The following is a 12,023-nucleotide window of genomic DNA, read 5'->3' as shown; positions in this document are numbered from 1 at the left end:
GCCCGCCCGCTCGCCTGCCCGCCACAATGGACCTACCTGTGTACACTAGATGGATGTGATGGAATGTACTGTCGTCCCTACATTTCAAGAAGAAGTAAGAATTGCAGTTGCAACAAAGCCTTGCTTGCCTACAAAGAGAGCAGCAATTTGGATTTGTTACTATGTTACCTAGAAGAATAACAAACTGTGCAAGGATGGAGGTTGTAGGAGCAAGGAGAAGTTGTCTGTAAAGTTGGTGGATGCCTATTTTCCATTTTGCAGTCCCTTGTCTCCCTCTTGTGGCCTCCTGGAGGCAACTAGCTGTGCAAAAAAAAGACAGCCTGGCGGCCGGCTGTTGCAGTGTTGCCCTCTCAGGCAACACTGAGTGACTGACTGAGCCTCACCGTCTTATATAAAGTTCAGACGGAACTTTGCACGTGTCATAGTGGAGCCCTCAGGATTCCAGAGCCAGCTTTCTGACATCATAATGGGGCCTCAGAGATAAAAGCCTGGGCCCAGGCAGTGTTGGTCAGTGCTGCTCAGCAGGCAGCACTGGACTGGACTGGATTACAGCTGATACAAGGTGTGAAGGAACAAGGGGTGGCTGTGGGCATGCACTTGCTGCCGCTGCCAGTGTTTATCTGCATGGCAGCAGGGCATTTGGGCGTTGCCAGGAAGGCATTTTTATGTAGATTCCTCCTCTTTCAGCACTGCATTGTGGTGCAAGCAAAAGAAGCAAATCCTGTCTGGCTTCCTCTCCGGCCTTTATTCACCTCCCGTGTAGCTGTGAGTGTGTGAGCCTGCAGGGCCCCATGGAATTGCCTAGAAGTAGGCTGAATCGCTGCAAGGGCTGAACAGCAGTATCGGGCAGGCTCGGGCAACGCGCGGCCCGTTCGGGTTATCGCTTCTCGGCCTTTTGGCTAAGATCAAGTGTAGTATCTGTTCTTATCAGTTTAATATCTGATACGTCCCCTATCTGGGGACCATATATTAAATGGATTTTTAGAACAGGGAGATGGAAATAGAGCTTGCTCTGTCCACTCCACGCATTGACCTGGTATTGCAGTATTTCCAGGACCGGTGCACCCTTTCCTTATGTGTTGACTAAAAGCAGATTCCAAAAGTGTTTTTTGTCTTTGCTATTGTTTCTGTCTTTCTGAAGGGATCTCCCCTTTTAATCCCATTATTTCAACACCTGTTGGACAATGCATGAGTGATAATGAGCTCATTGATTAAATGCAATTAATGAATAGATTGCCACCTCTTGTTGTGTGTCGTCTGTGTTTCTGTGTTTCCGGCATTTCACATTGGAACACCTCATTCACCTTCCTTGTCTTCTCTCCGCCCTCCCTTTTAGGTAAGTTAAAGAGCTGCACCTGAGCCAGCCACTGATTGATTGATTGATTGATTGATTGATTGATTGATTGATTGATTGATTGATGCAGCACAACAGTCAAATAGTGGAGTGGAGTAGGGGAACAGCAAACAGCCAATAAAGCAGCCCGCCCGCTCGCCTGCCCGCCACAATGGACCTACCTGTGTACACTAGATGGATGTGATGGAATGTACTGTCGTCCCTACATTTCAAGAAGAAGTAAGAATTGCAGTTGCAACAAAGCCTTGCTTGCCTACAAAGAGAGCAGCAATTTGGATTTGTTACTATGTTACCTAGAAGAATAACAAACTGTGCAAGGATGGAGGTTGTAGGAGCAAGGAGAAGTTGTCTGTAAAGTTGGTGGATGCCTATTTTCCATTTTGCAGTCCCTTGTCTCCCTCTTGTGGCCTCCTGGAGGCAACTAGCTGTGCAAAAAAAAGACAGCCTGGCGGCCGGCTGTTGCAGTGTTGCCCTCTCAGGCAACACTGAGTGACTGACTGAGCCTCACCGTCTTATATAAAGTTCAGACGGAACTTTGCACGTGTCATAGTGGAGCCCTCAGGATTCCAGAGCCAGCTTTCTGACATCATAATGGGGCCTCAGAGATAAAAGCCTGGGCCCAGGCAGTGTTGGTCAGTGCTGCTCAGCAGGCAGCACTGGACTGGACTGGATTACAGCTGATACAAGGTGTGAAGGAACAAGGGGTGGCTGTGGGCATGCACTTGCTGCCGCTGCCAGTGTTTATCTGCATGGCAGCAGGGCATTTGGGCGTTGCCAGGAAGGCGTTTTTATGTAGATTCCTCCTCTTTCAGCACTGCATTGTGGTGCAAGCAAAAGAAGCAAATCCTGTCTGGCTTCCTCTCCGGCCTTTATTCACCTCCCGTGTAGCTGTGAGTGTGTGAGCCTGCAGGGCCCCATGGAATTGCCTAGAAGTAGGCTGAATCGCTGCAAGGGCTGAACAGCAGTATCGGGCAGGCTCGGGCAACGCGCGGCCCGTTCGGGTTATCGCTTCTCGGCCTTTTGGCTAAGATCAAGTGTAGTATCTGTTCTTATCAGTTTAATATCTGATACGTCCCCTATCTGGGGACCATATATTAAATGGATTTTTAGAACAGGGAGATGGAAATAGAGCTTGCTCTGTCCACTCCACGCATTGACCTGGTATTGCAGTATTTCCAGGACCGGTGCACCCTTTCCTTATGTGTTGACTAAAAGCAGATTCCAAAAGTGTTTTTTGTCTTTGCTATTGTTTCTGTCTTTCTGAAGGGATCTCCCCTTTTAATCCCATTATTTCAACACCTGTTGGACAATGCATGAGTGATAATGAGCTCATTGATTAAATGCAATTAATGAATAGATTGCCACCTCTTGTTGTGTGTCGTCTGTGTTTCTGTGTTTCTGGCATTTCACATTGGAACACCTCATTCACCTTCCTTGTCTTCTCTCCGCCCTCCCTTTTAGGTAAGTTAAAGAGCTGCACCTGAGCCAGCCACTGATTGATTGCTTGATTGATTGATTGATTGATTGATTGATTGATTGATTGATGCAGCACAACAGTCAAATAGTGGAGTGGAGTAGGGGAACAGCAAACAGCCAATAAAGCAGCCCGCCCGCTCGCCTGCCCGCCACAATGGACCTACCTGTGTACACTAGATGGATGTGATGGAATGTACTGTCGTCCCTACATTTCAAGAAGAAGTAAGAATTGCAGTTGCAACAAAGCCTTGCTTGCCTACAAAGAGAGCAGCAATTTGGATTTGTTACTATGTTACCTAGAAGAATAACAAACTGTGCAAGGATGGAGGTTGTAGGAGCAAGGAGAAGTTGTCTGTAAAGTTGGTGGATGCCTATTTTCCATTTTGCAGTCCCTTGTCTCCCTCTTGTGGCCTCCTGGAGGCAACTAGCTGTGCAAAAAAAAGACAGCCTGGCGGCCGGCTGTTGCAGTGTTGCCCTCTCAGGCAACACTGAGTGACTGACTGAGCCTCACCGTCTTATATAAAGTTCAGACGGAACTTTGCACGTGTCATAGTGGAGCCCTCAGGATTCCAGAGCCAGCTTTCTGACATCATAATGGGGCCTCAGAGATAAAAGCCTGGGCCCAGGCAGTGTTGGTCAGTGCTGCTCAGCAGGCAGCACTGGACTGGACTGGATTACAGCTGATACAAGGTGTGAAGGAACAAGGGGTGGCTGTGGGCATGCACTTGCTGCCACTGCCAGTGTTTATCTGCATGGCAGCAGGGCATTTGGGCGTTGCCAGGAAGGCGTTTTTATGTAGATTCCTCCTCTTTCAGCACTGCATTGTGGTGCAAGCAAAAGAAGCAAATCCTGTCTGGCTTCCTCTCCGGCCTTTATTCACCTCCCGTGTAGCTGTGAGTGTGTGAGCCTGCAGGGCCCCATGGAATTGCCTAGAAGTAGGCTGAATCGCTGCAAGGGCTGAACAGCAGTATCGGGCAGGCTCGGGCAACGCGCGGCCCGTTCGGGTTATCGCTTCTCGGCCTTTTGGCTAAGATCAAGTGTAGTATCTGTTCTTATCAGTTTAATATCTGATACGTCCCCTATCTGGGGACCATATATTAAATGGATTTTTAGAACAGGGAGATGGAAATAGAGCTTGCTCTGTCCACTCCACGCATTGACCTGGTATTGCAGTATTTCCAGGACCGGTGCACCCTTTCCTTATGTGTTGACTAAAAGCAGATTCCAAAAGTGTTTTTTGTCTTTGCTATTGTTTCTGTCTTTCTGAAGGGATCTCCCCTTTTAATCCCATTATTTCAACACCTGTTGGACAATGCATGAGTGATAATGAGCTCATTGATTAAATGCAATTAATGAATAGATTGCCACCTCTTGTTGTGTGTCGTCTGTGTTTCTGTGTTTCCGGCATTTCACATTGGAACACCTCATTCACCTTCCTTGTCTTCTCTCCGCCCTCCCTTTTAGGTAAGTTAAAGAGCTGCACCTGAGCCAGCCACTGATTGATTGATTGATTGATTGATTGATTGATTGATTGATTGATTGATTGATTGATGCAGCACAACAGTCAAATAGTGGAGTGGAGTAGGGGAACAGCAAACAGCCAATAAAGCAGCCCGCCCGCTCGCCTGCCCGCCACAATGGACCTACCTGTGTACACTAGATGGATGTGATGGAATGTACTGTCGTCCCTACATTTCAAGAAGAAGTAAGAATTGCAGTTGCAACAAAGCCTTGCTTGCCTACAAAGAGAGCAGCAATTTGGATTTGTTACTATGTTACCTAGAAGAATAACAAACTGTGCAAGGATGGAGGTTGTAGGAGCAAGGAGAAGTTGTCTGTAAAGTTGGTGGATGCCTATTTTCCATTTTGCAGTCCCTTGTCTCCCTCTTGTGGCCTCCTGGAGGCAACTAGCTGTGCAAAAAAAAGACAGCCTGGCGGCCGGCTGTTGCAGTGTTGCCCTCTCAGGCAACACTGAGTGACTGACTGAGCCTCACCGTCTTATATAAAGTTCAGACGGAACTTTGCACGTGTCATAGTGGAGCCCTCAGGATTCCAGAGCCAGCTTTCTGACATCATAATGGGGCCTCAGAGATAAAAGCCTGGGCCCAGGCAGTGTTGGTCAGTGCTGCTCAGCAGGCAGCACTGGACTGGACTGGATTACAGCTGATACAAGGTGTGAAGGAACAAGGGGTGGCTGTGGGCATGCACTTGCTGCCGCTGCCAGTGTTTATCTGCATGGCAGCAGGGCATTTGGGCGTTGCCAGGAAGGCGTTTTTATGTAGATTCCTCCTCTTTCAGCACTGCATTGTGGTGCAAGCAAAAGAAGCAAATCCTGTCTGGCTTCCTCTCCGGCCTTTATTCACCTCCCGTGTAGCTGTGAGTGTGTGAGCCTGCAGGGCCCCATGGAATTGCCTAGAAGTAGGCTGAATCGCTGCAAGGGCTGAACAGCAGTATCGGGCAGGCTCGGGCAACGCGCGGCCCGTTCGGGTTATCGCTTCTCGGCCTTTTGGCTAAGATCAAGTGTAGTATCTGTTCTTATCAGTTTAATATCTGATACGTCCCCTATCTGGGGACCATATATTAAATGGATTTTTAGAACAGGGAGATGGAAATAGAGCTTGCTCTGTCCACTCCACGCATTGACCTGGTATTGCAGTATTTCCAGGACCGGTGCACCCTTTCCTTATGTGTTGACTAAAAGCAGATTCCAAAAGTGTTTTTTGTCTTTGCTATTGTTTCTGTCTTTCTGAAGGGATCTCCCCTTTTAATCCCATTATTTCAACACCTGTTGGACAATGCATGAGTGATAATGAGCTCATTGATTAAATGCAATTAATGAATAGATTGCCACCTCTTGTTGTGTGTCGTCTGTGTTTCTGTGTTTCCGGCATTTCACATTGGAACACCTCATTCACCTTCCTTGTCTTCTCTCCGCCCTCCCTTTTAGGTAAGTTAAAGAGCTGCACCTGAGCCAGCCACTGATTGATTGATTGATTGATTGATTGATTGATTGATTGATTGATTGATTGATGCAGCACAACAGTCAAATAGTGGAGTGGAGTAGGGGAACAGCAAACAGCCAATAAAGCAGCCCGCCCGCTCGCCTGCCCGCCACAATGGACCTACCTGTGTACACTAGATGGATGTGATGGAATGTACTGTCGTCCCTACATTTCAAGAAGAAGTAAGAATTGCAGTTGCAACAAAGCCTTGCTTGCCTACAAAGAGAGCAGCAATTTGGATTTGTTACTATGTTACCTAGAAGAATAACAAACTGTGCAAGGATGGAGGTTGTAGGAGCAAGGAGAAGTTGTCTGTAAAGTTGGTGGATGCCTATTTTCCATTTTGCAGTCCCTTGTCTCCCTCTTGTGGCCTCCTGGAGGCAACTAGCTGTGCAAAAAAAAGACAGCCTGGCGGCCGGCTGTTGCAGTGTTGCCCTCTCAGGCAACACTGAGTGACTGACTGAGCCTCACCGTCTTATATAAAGTTCAGACGGAACTTTGCACGTGTCATAGTGGAGCCCTCAGGATTCCAGAGCCAGCTTTCTGACATCATAATGGGGCCTCAGAGATAAAAGCCTGGGCCCAGGCAGTGTTGGTCAGTGCTGCTCAGCAGGCAGCACTGGACTGGACTGGATTACAGCTGATACAAGGTGTGAAGGAACAAGGGGTGGCTGTGGGCATGCACTTGCTGCCGCTGCCAGTGTTTATCTGCATGGCAGCAGGGCATTTGGGCGTTGCCAGGAAGGTGTTTTTATGTAGATTCCTCCTCTTTCAGCACTGCATTGTGGTGCAAGCAAAAGAAGCAAATCCTGTCTGGCTTCCTCTCCGGCCTTTATTCACCTCCCGTGTAGCTGTGAGTGTGTGAGCCTGCAGGGCCCCATGGAATTGCCTAGAAGTAGGCTGAATCGCTGCAAGGGCTGAACAGCAGTATCGGGCAGGCTCGGGCAACGCGCGGCCCGTTCGGGTTATCGCTTCTCGGCCTTTTGGCTAAGATCAAGTGTAGTATCTGTTCTTATCAGTTTAATATCTGATACGTCCCCTATCTGGGGACCATATATTAAATGGATTTTTAGAACAGGGAGATGGAAATAGAGCTTGCTCTGTCCACTCCACGCATTGACCTGGTATTGCAGTATTTCCAGGACCGGTGCACCCTTTCCTTATGTGTTGACTAAAAGCAGATTCCAAAAGTGTTTTTTGTCTTTGCTATTGTTTCTGTCTTTCTGAAGGGATCTCCCCTTTTAATCCCATTATTTCAACACCTGTTGGACAATGCATGAGTGATAATGAGCTCATTGATTAAATGCAATTAATGAATAGATTGCCACCTCTTGTTGTGTGTCGTCTGTGTTTCTGTGTTTCCGGCATTTCACATTGGAACACCTCATTCACCTTCCTTGTCTTCTCTCCGCCCTCCCTTTTAGGTAAGTTAAAGAGCTGCACCTGAGCCAGCCACTGATTGATTGATTGATTGATTGATTGATTGATTGATTGATTGATTGATTGATTGATGCAGCACAACAGTCAAATAGTGGAGTGGAGTAGGGGAACAGCAAACAGCCAATAAAGCAGCCCGCCCGCTCGCCTGCCCGCCACAATGGACCTACCTGTGTACACTAGATGGATGTGATGGAATGTACTGTCGTCCCTACATTTCAAGAAGAAGTAAGAATTGCAGTTGCAACAAAGCCTTGCTTGCCTACAAAGAGAGCAGCAATTTGGATTTGTTACTATGTTACCTAGAAGAATAACAAACTGTGCAAGGATGGAGGTTGTAGGAGCAAGGAGAAGTTGTCTGTAAAGTTGGTGGATGCCTATTTTCCATTTTGCAGTCCCTTGTCTCCCTCTTGTGGCCTCCTGGAGGCAACTAGCTGTGCAAAAAAAAGACAGCCTGGCGGCCGGCTGTTGCAGTGTTGCCCTCTCAGGCAACACTGAGTGACTGACTGAGCCTCACCGTCTTATATAAAGTTCAGACGGAACTTTGCACGTGTCATAGTGGAGCCCTCAGGATTCCAGAGCCAGCTTTCTGACATCATAATGGGGCCTCAGAGATAAAAGCCTGGGCCCAGGCAGTGTTGGTCAGTGCTGCTCAGCAGGCAGCACTGGACTGGACTGGATTACAGCTGATACAAGGTGTGAAGGAACAAGGGGTGGCTGTGGGCATGCACTTGCTGCCGCTGCCAGTGTTTATCTGCATGGCAGCAGGGCATTTGGGCGTTGCCAGGAAGGCGTTTTTATGTAGATTCCTCCTCTTTCAGCACTGCATTGTGGTGCAAGCAAAAGAAGCAAATCCTGTCTGGCTTCCTCTCCGGCCTTTATTCACCTCCCGTGTAGCTGTGAGTGTGTGAGCCTGCAGGGCCCCATGGAATTGCCTAGAAGTAGGCTGAATCGCTGCAAGGGCTGAACAGCAGTATCGGGCAGGCTCGGGCAACGCGCGGCCCGTTCGGGTTATCGCTTCTCGGCCTTTTGGCTAAGATCAAGTGTAGTATCTGTTCTTATCAGTTTAATATCTGATACGTCCCCTATCTGGGGACCATATATTAAATGGATTTTTAGAACAGGGAGATGGAAATAGAGCTTGCTCTGTCCACTCCACGCATTGACCTGGTATTGCAGTATTTCCAGGACCGGTGCACCCTTTCCTTATGTGTTGACTAAAAGCAGATTCCAAAAGTGTTTTTTGTCTTTGCTATTGTTTCTGTCTTTCTGAAGGGATCTCCCCTTTTAATCCCATTATTTCAACACCTGTTGGACAATGCATGAGTGATAATGAGCTCATTGATTAAATGCAATTAATGAATAGATTGCCACCTCTTGTTGTGTGTCGTCTGTGTTTCTGTGTTTCCGGCATTTCACATTGGAACACCTCATTCACCTTCCTTGTCTTCTCTCCGCCCTCCCTTTTAGGTAAGTTAAAGAGCTGCACCTGAGCCAGCCACTGATTGATTGATTGATTGATTGATTGATTGATTGATTGATTGATTGATTGATTGATGCAGCACAACAGTCAAATAGTGGAGTGGAGTAGGGGAACAGCAAACAGCCAATAAAGCAGCCCGCCCGCTCGCCTGCCCGCCACAATGGACCTACCTGTGTACACTAGATGGATGTGATGGAATGTACTGTCGTCCCTACATTTCAAGAAGAAGTAAGAATTGCAGTTGCAACAAAGCCTTGCTTGCCTACAAAGAGAGCAGCAATTTGGATTTGTTACTATGTTACCTAGAAGAATAACAAACTGTGCAAGGATGGAGGTTGTAGGAGCAAGGAGAAGTTGTCTGTAAAGTTGGTGGATGCCTATTTTCCATTTTGCAGTCCCTTGTCTCCCTCTTGTGGCCTCCTGGAGGCAACTAGCTGTGCAAAAAAAAGACAGCCTGGCGGCCGGCTGTTGCAGTGTTGCCCTCTCAGGCAACACTGAGTGACTGACTGAGCCTCACCGTCTTATATAAAGTTCAGACGGAACTTTGCACGTGTCATAGTGGAGCCCTCAGGATTCCAGAGCCAGCTTTCTGACATCATAATGGGGCCTCAGAGATAAAAGCCTGGGCCCAGGCAGTGTTGGTCAGTGCTGCTCAGCAGGCAGCACTGGACTGGACTGGATTACAGCTGATACAAGGTGTGAAGGAACAAGGGGTGGCTGTGGGCATGCACTTGCTGCCGCTGCCAGTGTTTATCTGCATGGCAGCAGGGCATTTGGGCGTTGCCAGGAAGGCGTTTTTATGTAGATTCCTCCTCTTTCAGCACTGCATTGTGGTGCAAGCAAAAGAAGCAAATCCTGTCTGGCTTCCTCTCCGGCCTTTATTCACCTCCCGTGTAGCTGTGAGTGTGTGAGCCTGCAGGGCCCCATGGAATTGCCTAAAAGTAGTCTGAATCGCTGCAAGGGCTGAACAGCAGTATCGGGCAGGCTCGGGCAACGCGCGGCCCGTTCGGGTTATCGCTTCTCGGCCTTTTGGCTAAGATCAAGTGTAGTATCTGTTCTTATCAGTTTAATATCTGATACGTCCCCTATCTGGGGACCATATATTAAATGGATTTTTAGAACAGGGAGATGGAAATAGAGCTTGCTCTGTCCACTCCACGCATTGACCTGGTATTGCAGTATTTCCAGGACCGGTGCACCCTTTCCTTATGTGTTGACTAAAAGCAGATTCCAAAAGTGTTTTTTGTCTTTGCTATTGTTTCTGTCTTTCTGAAGGGATCTCCCCTTTTAATCCCATTATTTCAACACCTGTTGGACAATGCATGAGTGATAATGAGCTCATTGATTAAATGCAATTAATGAATAGATTGCCACCTCTTGTTGTGTGTCGTCTGTGTTTCTGTGTTTCCGGCATTTCACATTGGAACACCTCATTCACCTTCCTTGTCTTCTCTCCGCCCTCCCTTTTAGGTAAGTTAAAGAGCTGCACCTGAGCCAGCCACTGATTGATTGATTGATTGATTGATTGATTGATTGATTGATTGATTGATGCAGCACAACAGTCAAATAGTGGAGTGGAGTAGGGGAACAGCAAACAGCCAATAAAGCAGCCCGCCCGCTCGCCTGCCCGCCACAATGGACCTACCTGTGTACACTAGATGGATGTGATGGAATGTACTGTCGTCCCTACATTTCAAGAAGAAGTAAGAATTGCAGTTGCAACAAAGCCTTGCTTGCCTACAAAGAGAGCAGCAATTTGGATTTGTTACTATGTTACCTAGAAGAATAACAAACTGTGCAAGGATGGAGGTTGTAGGAGCAAGGAGAAGTTGTCTGTAAAGTTGGTGGATGCCTATTTTCCATTTTGCAGTCCCTTGTCTCCCTCTTGTGGCCTCCTGGAGGCAACTAGCTGTGCAAAAAAAAGACAGCCTGGCGGCCGGCTGTTGCAGTGTTGCCCTCTCAGGCAACACTGAGTGACTGACTGAGCCTCACCGTCTTATATAAAGTTCAGACGGAACTTTGCACGTGTCATAGTGGAGCCCTCAGGATTCCAGAGCCAGCTTTCTGACATCATAATGGGGCCTCAGAGATAAAAGCCTGGGCCCAGGCAGTGTTGGTCAGTGCTGCTCAGCAGGCAGCACTGGACTGGACTGGATTACAGCTGATACAAGGTGTGAAGGAACAAGGGGTGGCTGTGGGCATGCACTTGCTGCCGCTGCCAGTGTTTATCTGCATGGCAGCAGGGCATTTGGGCGTTGCCAGGAAGGCGTTTTTATGTAGATTCCTCCTCTTTCAGCACTGCATTGTGGTGCAAGCAAAAGAAGCAAATCCTGTCTGGCTTCCTCTCCGGCCTTTATTCACCTCCCGTGTAGCTGTGAGTGTGTGAGCCTGCAGGGCCCCATGGAATTGCCTAGAAGTAGGCTGAATCGCTGCAAGGGCTGAACAGCAGTATCGGGCAGGCTCGGGCAACGCGCGGCCCGTTCGGGTTATCGCTTCTCGGCCTTTTGGCTAAGATCAAGTGTAGTATCTGTTCTTATCAGTTTAATATCTGATACGTCCCCTATCTGGGGACCATATATTAAATGGATTTTTAGAACAGGGAGATGGAAATAGAGCTTGCTCTGTCCACTCCACGCATTGACCTGGTATTGCAGTATTTCCAGGACCGGTGCACCCTTTCCTTATGTGTTGACTAAAAGCAGATTCCAAAAGTGTTTTTTGTCTTTGCTATTGTTTCTGTCTTTCTGAAGGGATCTCCCCTTTTAATCCCATTATTTCAACACCTGTTGGACAATGCATGAGTGATAATGAGCTCATTGATTAAATGCAATTAATGAATAGATTGCCACCTCTTGTTGTGTGTCGTCTGTGTTTCTGTGTTTCCGGCATTTCACATTGGAACACCTCATTCACCTTCCTTGTCTTCTCTCCGCCCTCCCTTTTAGGTAAGTTAAAGAGCTGCACCTGAGCCAGCCACTGATTGATTGATTGATTGATTGATTGATTGATTGATTGATTGATTGATGCAGCACAACAGTCAAATAGTGGAGTGGAGTAGGGGAACAGCAAACAGCCAATAAAGCAGCCCGCCCGCTCGCCTGCCCGCCACAATGGACCTACCTGTGTACACTAGATGGATGTGATGGAATGTACTGTCGTCCCTACATTTCAAGAAGAAGTAAGAATTGCAGTTGCAACAAAGCCTTGCTTGCCTACAAAGAGAGCAGCAATTTGGATTTGTTACTATGTTACCTAGAAGAATAACAAACTG

General features: G+C 47.7%; 8 non-coding genes across 8 annotated transcripts; all 8 read left to right on the top strand.

Moving 5' to 3' along the window:
* The first annotated feature begins 879 nt into the window (after positions 1 to 879).
* On the top strand, positions 880 to 1,070 carry LOC142699275 (U2 spliceosomal RNA). Its single transcript, XR_012866144.1, has one exon. It is a non-coding gene; the product is annotated as a U2 spliceosomal RNA (small nuclear RNA).
* A 1,288-nt stretch (positions 1,071 to 2,358) lies between these two features.
* Positions 2,359 to 2,549, top strand: LOC142699274 (U2 spliceosomal RNA). The gene has a single exon (XR_012866143.1). It is a non-coding gene; the product is annotated as a U2 spliceosomal RNA (small nuclear RNA).
* A 1,288-nt stretch (positions 2,550 to 3,837) lies between these two features.
* Positions 3,838 to 4,028, top strand: LOC142699273 (U2 spliceosomal RNA). Its single transcript, XR_012866142.1, has one exon. It is a non-coding gene; the product is annotated as a U2 spliceosomal RNA (small nuclear RNA).
* Positions 4,029 to 5,320: 1,292 nt separating this feature from the next.
* On the top strand, positions 5,321 to 5,511 carry LOC142699272 (U2 spliceosomal RNA). The gene has a single exon (XR_012866141.1). It is a non-coding gene; the product is annotated as a U2 spliceosomal RNA (small nuclear RNA).
* Positions 5,512 to 6,799: 1,288 nt separating this feature from the next.
* LOC142699271 (U2 spliceosomal RNA) lies at positions 6,800 to 6,990 on the top strand. Its single transcript, XR_012866140.1, has one exon. It is a non-coding gene; the product is annotated as a U2 spliceosomal RNA (small nuclear RNA).
* A 1,292-nt stretch (positions 6,991 to 8,282) lies between these two features.
* LOC142699270 (U2 spliceosomal RNA) lies at positions 8,283 to 8,473 on the top strand. Its single transcript, XR_012866139.1, has one exon. It is a non-coding gene; the product is annotated as a U2 spliceosomal RNA (small nuclear RNA).
* Positions 8,474 to 9,765: 1,292 nt separating this feature from the next.
* Positions 9,766 to 9,956, top strand: LOC142699269 (U2 spliceosomal RNA). Its single transcript, XR_012866138.1, has one exon. It is a non-coding gene; the product is annotated as a U2 spliceosomal RNA (small nuclear RNA).
* Positions 9,957 to 11,240: 1,284 nt separating this feature from the next.
* LOC142699268 (U2 spliceosomal RNA) lies at positions 11,241 to 11,431 on the top strand. The gene has a single exon (XR_012866137.1). It is a non-coding gene; the product is annotated as a U2 spliceosomal RNA (small nuclear RNA).
* The last annotated feature ends 592 nt before the right edge of the window (positions 11,432 to 12,023 follow it).

Source organism: Rhinoderma darwinii, unplaced genomic scaffold (genome assembly GCF_050947455.1).
Source record: "Rhinoderma darwinii isolate aRhiDar2 unplaced genomic scaffold, aRhiDar2.hap1 Scaffold_1522, whole genome shotgun sequence".
Lineage (NCBI taxonomy): Eukaryota > Metazoa > Chordata > Amphibia > Anura > Rhinodermatidae > Rhinoderma > Rhinoderma darwinii.
Note: the sequence above shows the minus strand (reverse complement) of the source record. Positions and strands in the feature narration are given on the sequence as shown.